The following is an 8153-nucleotide window of genomic DNA, read 5'->3' on the forward strand; positions in this document are numbered from 1 at the left end:
TTCATTGCCTTTCTTAGACAATAATTTTTGCTTTTTATAAAGTTACATTTTTATTTGCTTAGCTTCAAATCTGCCTAAGTTTTTCCAAACTTCCAACAGCTTTTTAAAATGCCTTTCAACTATTCATATAGTCAAACATGTCAGAAAATATATCAACTTTATTTTACATGTTTTAAAAAACAGCTTTTTCTCAAAGTCTACTATAGTCTTGATCTAATATTTATTGGTCTGCCTCTAGCTGCTGGAACCCTATTGTCATTATATTGATAATTCCCTTAGCCTCACTTCTATATTGGAGTTCCTCTATCTCAGGAAACTTATTTTTTTCTTTCTGAGTTAAATACTCATTTGGGGGAGAAAAAGTACATGAAAGTTATATTGTTTTAGGTTTTTGCATATGATGAATATCTATTTTACCCTAGAAATCATGACTTATAGTTTGTCTGGCTACACAATTCTAAGTTGGAAATCATTTCCCTGGAAAAAGAACATGAATAGACATTTTTCAAAAGAAGACATACAAATGGTCAGGAGGTATATGAAAAAAATGCCCAACATCACTATAATCAGGGAAATGCAAATCAAAATAACAGTGAGATACTATCTTACCCATGGGCATATGGCTGTTCTTAAAAAGACAAAAAATAACAGATGCTGGTGAGAATGTGGGGGAAAAAAGGGAACTCTTCTACACTGTTGGTGGGGACGTACAGCTACTATGGAAAACAGTGTGGAGATTTCCCAAAAATAAAAAATAAAAGTAGAACTATCATATGATCCAGTAATCTCATTACTAGCTATTTATCCACAGGAAAAGAAATGAATATTTCAAAGAGATAACCACACTCTCATATTTATTGCACTATTCACAATAGCAAAGATATCAAATCAACCTGTGTCCATCAATGGACGAATGAATAAAAGCAATGTGGTATATAGACACAGTAGAATACTTTTTGTCCACAAAAAAAGAATGAAATCATATCATTTACAGCAAGATGGATGGAACTGGAATTTATTGTGTTTGATGAAGTAAACCAGGCACAGAAAGACAAGTATCACATGTTCTTACTCTTACATGAAAGCTAAAAATATTTATCTCATAGAGTTAGAGAATAGAATAATAGATAGATACGAGGGGCTGGAAAGAGTTTCTGAGGGTGAGAGGAATAGAGAAAAGTTTGTTAATAGGTCCAAACAGACAATTAGTTGGACGAATAAGTTCTAATGTATAATAGCAGAGTAAGATTATTATATATAAACAGCAATGTATTGTATATTCCAAAATACCTAGAGGACTTGAAATGTTCTTAACATATGGAAATAATACTTGAGGTTATAGACACCCCAGATACCTTGACTTGATGATCACAAAGTCTAGGCAGGTAACAAAATATTGCATATACCCCATGCGCATGTACAAATATATTAATGAAAAAAAATACCTCTTCTACAATAAAATTTTATTACTGTTAATTTAACTAATTGAGAAATCATGATGATTTAAAGATGATTTGGCAAAATTTTACCTGAGCAAAGCAAGCCTTTCTTCCTATATTGTGCAAATTACTAAAGTAATATTAATACGTATATAACTTCAAAAAATGACTTTTAGAATCTTGTACTACAATACTCAAGCTTTTAATGTCACTGCTATTAAGTTTTCTAATAACAGGCAATAATTTAGCATTCCCTGTAAATTAAGTTCTCTGTTAGCCTATTTTTTTTTTTTCAACAAACTTACAGATAGGAAGTTTAGGTCCAAAAAATTTAAATAGCTTGTCTCGCATTACTTAGCAAATATATTGTATTTTTGAGATCTGACTCCAGACTCCATCTACTGTTTTAAACTAGTACTCCAATGCTAAACTCATTTTAATACGCCACAGAAGAATAACTAGAAGAACTATTTATTCTCTCTCTCTCTGGAAACTTTTAGCAAAATTTTTATATGATTTTCTGAAATATAGCAATAATATTTCTATCAACATTTTATTTTTTACCTATGCATATTCTTGAGCTCGTAATTTTCTTTATCCTATTGTCCCTAAAATTTCTTTAAACCTATTTAAATTTGATTTTTAGTTTTATGGTGGTATAATTCACAAATAAAAATTATATATATTCAATGTGTACAACGTGAAGTTTTGATTTTTTTTTTTTAATTAGTCCTAGTTGAGAAAGGTCAATGCTTACTGGTACATACAAAAAAGTATTCAGGGCAATGCTACTTAATATAAACTTGCCGACTACCAATCAATAGACTATTCAAATGTTTGTTTGATAAACAAAAGCTACAATTGTAAGTAACATGTTTTTACTGATTTCCTTTACACTGCAGCATTTTTTCCAACTAATATATTATATATAGTAAAATACATAAATCTTAACCATATGGCATTATAATTTTTATAAGTTTATACAACCCTATCATCACCACCCAAATCAAGCAAGATATGGACTACTTCCATCTCCCACACCTGTCTCTCTTGCCCTTTCTAAACCAGTTACTCACCAAAAGGCATCATTATCATGAACTCTATCATGATGGATTTCCCTGCTCCTCAATTTCGTATAAATGGAAACTTGCTATAGGTGTTCTTTTGAGTCTGACTTCTTTTGCTCAGTTGAAATTTGTGAGAATCATCTATGTTGTGTGTAGCAGCAGTCCATTGTTTTTAAATGTTGTGTGGTATTCCACTGTGGGAAGTAAAAGCAATTTATTTATTCATTCTACTCTGGATGGGCATTTGTGTTGTTTTTAGTTTAGAACTTATGACACGTCAGTGATTTTATTTGATGATAACCCTAGGAGTTGCTGAAATATATAGAATTGATTGCCTTACACATAGTTTAAGTTGTGCTTACACTTTTACGTATTTAATCCTTGCTCTGTTTGTCTCTCTAATGTTTGAAACAAACCTGGAGCTCCTTATAGGAATCTGATATATATATTTTTTCTTTTCTCAGGTTTTATTTTAGGTTTAGGAGGCATATGTGCAGGTTTGTTACATGGGTAATTGCATGTTGCTGGGGTTTGTTGTACAAATAATTTCATCACCCAGCTAGTGAGCATAGTCCCCAGCAGGTAGTGTTTTGACCCTCACTCTATTCTCACCCTGTCCCCATCAAGAATGTTTTTAAAAGTTTTCACAATCAAGCTAATTAACATATTCGTCTCTTTACATAGTTACGATGTGGTGGGGAAGGCACATACTTAAGATCTATACTCAGTGAACTTAAAGTATATATTATTATTGACTATAATTACCATGTTGTACATTAGATCTCCAGAACTTATTCATCTTATAATAGCAAGTTTGCGTGGTTGTACCTGTAGTATTTTTCTGTCTCTGCCTGGCTTATTTCACTTAGCATAATGTCCTCTAGGCTCATTCATTTTGCTGCAAATGGAAGGATTTCATTCTTTTTAAAACTAAATAATATTCAATTGTAGATAGATAGATAAATAGACAGATAGAGAGATAGACAGACAGACAGACAGACAGACAGATAGATAGATAGATAGATAGATAGATAGATAGATGATAGATAGATAGATGATAGATATAACAATTTACATACCTACTTGTCTATCAACACTTAGGTTGTTTCCATATTTTGGTTCTTGTGAATAATGCTGCAATGAACACAGGAATGCACATATCTCTTCAAGATAGTTATTTTATTTCCTTTGTAAATAAAAAGAAAAGTATATAAAAGGTACATACCTTTTTTTTAATGAGACAGAATATCTCTCTGATGCCCATGCTGGAATGCAGTGATGCGATCTTGGCTCATTGCAACCTCCGCCTCACGGGTTCAAGCAATTGTCCCCGCCACAGCATCCCAAGTAGCTGGGATTACAGGTGTCCACGATCACGCCTGGCTAATTTTTGTATTTTTCTGTAGAGATGGAGTTTCGTCATGTTGGCAACTCTGGTCTTAAACTCCTGACCTCAGGCAATCCGCCTGCCTCGTCCTCTTGAGGTGTTGGGACTACAGGCATGAGGCACTGTACCCGCAGGTATATACTTTTATTCCTAAAAGTGTAATTGCTGTATTATATGGTAAGTCTTTAATTATTGGAGGAACCTCCATGCTGTATTCCATAATGGTTGTACCAATTTATATTCCCACCGAAACTATCAGGGTTCTCTTTTTGATACATTCTTGTCAGCACTATTTATCTTTTGGCTTTTTGATATTGGTCATTTTAAAAGATGTAATGTGACATCTCATTCTGATTCCAGTTTATACTTCCCTCATGTTTAGTGATGTTGTGCACCTCTTAATACATGTGTTGGCCATGTGTAAGTCTTCCTTTGAAAAAAATGTCTATTCAGGTCTCTTGCTCACTTTTTCTTTTAATTTATTTTTCATTATTATACTTTAAATTCTAGGGTACATGTGCACAACGTGCAGGTTTATTACATATATATACTTGTGCCATGTTGGTGTGCTGCACCCATCAACTCGTCAGCACCCATCAACTCGTCATTTACATCAGGTGTAATTCCCAATGCCATCCCTCCCCCTTCCCCCCTCCCCATAATAGGCCCCGGTGTGTGATGTTCCCTTTCCTGAGACCAAGTGATCTCATTACTCAATTCCCATCTATGAGTAAGAACATGAGGTGTTTGGTTTTCTGTTCTTGTGATAGTTTGCTGAGAATGATGGTTTCCAGCTGCATCCATGTCCCTACAAAGGACACAAACTCATCCTTTTTTGTGGCTGCATAGTATTCCATGGTGTATATGTGTCACATTTTCTTACTCCAGTCTGTCACTGATGGACATTTGGGTTGATTCCAAGTCTGTGGTATTGTCTATACTGCTGCAATAAACATACAAGTGCATGTGTCTTTATAGCAGCATGATTTATAATCCTTTGGGTATATACCCAGTAATGGGATGGCTGGGTTATATGGTATTTCTAGTTCTAAGTCCTTGAGGAATTGCCAGACTGTTTTCCACAATACTTGAACTAGTTTACAATCCCACCAACAGTGTAAAAGTGTTCCTATTTCTCCACATCCTCTCCAGCACCTGTTGTTTCCTGACTTTTTAATGATTGCCATTCTAACTGGTGTGCGATGGTATCTCATTGTGGTTTTGATTTGCATTTCTCTGATGGCCAGTGATGACCAGCATTTTTTTGATGTGTCTGTTGGCTGTATGAATGTCTTCTTTTGAGAAATGTCTGTTCATATCCTTTGCCCACTTTTTGATGAGGTTGTTGGTTTTCTTCTTGTAAATTTGTTTGAGTTCTTTGTAGGTTCTGGATATTAGCCCTTTGTCAGATGAGTAGATTGCAAAAATTTTCTCCCATTCTGTAGGTTGCCTATTCACTCTGATGGTAGTTTCTTTGGCTGTGCAGAAGCTCTTTAGTTTAATTAGATCTCATTTGTCAATTTTGGCTTTTGTTGCCATTGCTTTTGGTGTTTTAGAAATGAAGTCCTTGCCCATGCCTATGTCCTGAATGGTATTACATAGGTTTTCTTCTAGGGTTTTTAAGGTTTTAGGTCTAACATTTAAGTCTCTAATTCATCTTGAATTAATTTTCATATAATGAATAAGCAAAGGATCCAGTTTCAGCTTTCTACTTATGGCTAGCCAATTTTCCCAGCACCATTTATTAAATAGGGAATCCTTTCCCCATTTCTTGTTTTTCTCAGGTTTGTCAAAGATCAGATGGCTGTAGATGTGTGGTGTTATTTCTGAGGGCTCTGTTCTGTTCCATTGGTCTATATCTCTGTTTTGGTACCAGTACCATGCTGTTTTGGTTACTGTAGCCTTGTAGTATCGTTTGAAGTCAGGTAGCGTGATGCCTCCAGCTTTGTTCTTTTGACTTAGGATTGTCTTGGCAATGTGGGCTCTTTTTTGGTTCCATATGAACTTTAAAGCAGTTTTTTCCAGTTCTGTGAAGAAAGTCATTGGTAGCTTGATGGGGATGGCATTGAATCTATAAATAACCTTGGGCAGTATGGCCATTTTCACATTATTGATCCTTCCTATCCATGAGCATGGTATGTTCTTCCATTTGTTTGTGTCCTCTTTTATTTCACTGAGCAGTGGTTTGTAGTTCTCCTTGAAGAGGTCCTTTACATCCCTTGTAAGTTGGATTCCTAGGTATTTTATTCTCTTTGAAGCAATTGTGAATGGGAGTTCATTCATGATTTGGCTCTCTGTTTGTCTGTTACTGGTGTATAAGAATGCTTGTGATTTTTGCACATTGATTTTTTATCCTGAGACTTTGCTGAAGTTGCTTATCAGCTTAAGGAGATTTTGGGCTGAGATGATGGGGTTTTCTAAATATACAATCATGTCATCTGCAAACAGAGACAATTTGACATCTTCTTTTCCTAACTGAATACCCTTTATTTCTTTCTCTTGCCTAATTGCCCTAGCCAGAACTTCCAACACTATGTTGAATAGGAGTGGTGAGAGAGGGCATCCCTGTCTTGTGCCACTTTTCAAAGGGAATGCTTCCAGTTTTTGCCCATTCCGTATGATATTGGCTGTGGGTTTGTCATAAATAGCTCTTATTATTTTGAGATACGCTCCATCAATACCGAATTTATTGAGAGTTTTTAGCATGAAGGGCTGTTGAATTTTGTCAAAGGCCTTTTCTGCATCTATTGAGATAATCCTGTGGTTTTTGTCTTTGGTTCTGTTTATATGCTGGATTATGTTTATTGATTTGCGTATGTTGAACCAGCCTTGCATCCCCGGGATGAAGCCCATGTGATCATGGTGGATAAGCTTTTTGATGTGCTGCTGGATTTGGTTTGCCAGTATTTTACTGAGGATTTTTGCATTGATGTTCATCAGGGATATTGTTCTAAAATTCTCTTTATTTGTTGTGTCTCTGCCAGGCTTTGGTATCAGGATGATGTTGGCCTCATAAAATGAGTTAGGGAGGATTCCTCTTTTTCTATTGATTGGAATAGATTCAGAAGGAATGGTACCAGCTCCCCCCTGTACCTCTGGTAGAATTCGACTGTGAATCCGTCTGGTGCTGGACTATTTTTGGTTGGTAGGCTCTTAATTATTGCCTCAATTTCAGAGCCTGCTATTGGTCTATTCAGGGATTCAACTTCTTCCTGGTTTTGTCTTGGGAGAGTGTAAGTGTCCAGGAAAGTATCCATTTCTTCTAGATTTTCTAGTTTATTTATGTAGAGGTGTTTATAGTATTCTCTGATGATAGTTTTTATTTCTGTTTGATTGGTGATAATATCCCCTTTATCATTTTTTATTGCATCTATTTGATTTTTCTCTATTTTCTTCTTTATTAGTCTTGCTAGCGGTCTGTCAATTTTGTTGATCTTTTCAAAAAACCAACTCCTGGATTCATTGATTTTTTGGAGGATTTTTGTGTCTCTATCTCCTTCAGGTCTGCTCTGATCTTAGTTATTTCTTGCCTTCTGCTAGCTTTTGAATGTGTTTGCTCTTGCTTCTCTAGTTCTTTTAATTGTGATGTTAGAGTGTCAATTTTAGATCTTTCCAGCTTTCTCTTGTGGGCATTTAGTGCTATAAATTTCCCTGTACTCACTGCTTTAAATGTGTCCCAGAGATTCTGGTATGTTGTATCTTTGTTTTCATTGGTTTCAAAGAACATCTTTATTTCTGCTTTCATTTCGTTATGTACCCAGTAGTCATTCAGGAGCAGGTTGTTCAGTTTTCATGTAGTTGAGTGGTTTTGATTGAGTTTCTTAGTCTTAAGTTCTAGTTTGATTGCACTGTGGTCTGAGAGACAGTTTGTTATAATTTCTGTTCTTGTACATTTGCTGAGGAGTGCTTTACTTCCAACTATGTGGTCGATTTTGGAATAAGTGCGATGTGGTGCTGAGAAGAATGTATAATCTTTTGATTTGGGGTGGGGAGTTCTGTAGATGTCTATTAAGTCCGCTAGGTGCAGAGTTAAGTTCAAATCCTGGATATCCTTTTAAATTTCTGTCTTGTTGATCTGTCTAATGTTGACAGTGGAGTGTTGAAGTCTCCCATTATTATTGTATGGGAGTCTAAGTCTCTTATTAAGTCTCTTAGGACTTGCTTTATGAATTTGGGTGTTCCTGTGTTGGGTGCATATATATTTAGGATAGTTAGCTCTTCCTGTTGAATTGATCCCTTTACCATTATGTAATGGCCTTC

Source organism: Macaca mulatta, chromosome 1, assembly GCF_049350105.2.
Source record: "Macaca mulatta isolate MMU2019108-1 chromosome 1, T2T-MMU8v2.0, whole genome shotgun sequence".
In the NCBI taxonomy this organism is placed as follows: Eukaryota; Metazoa; Chordata; class Mammalia; order Primates; family Cercopithecidae; genus Macaca; species Macaca mulatta.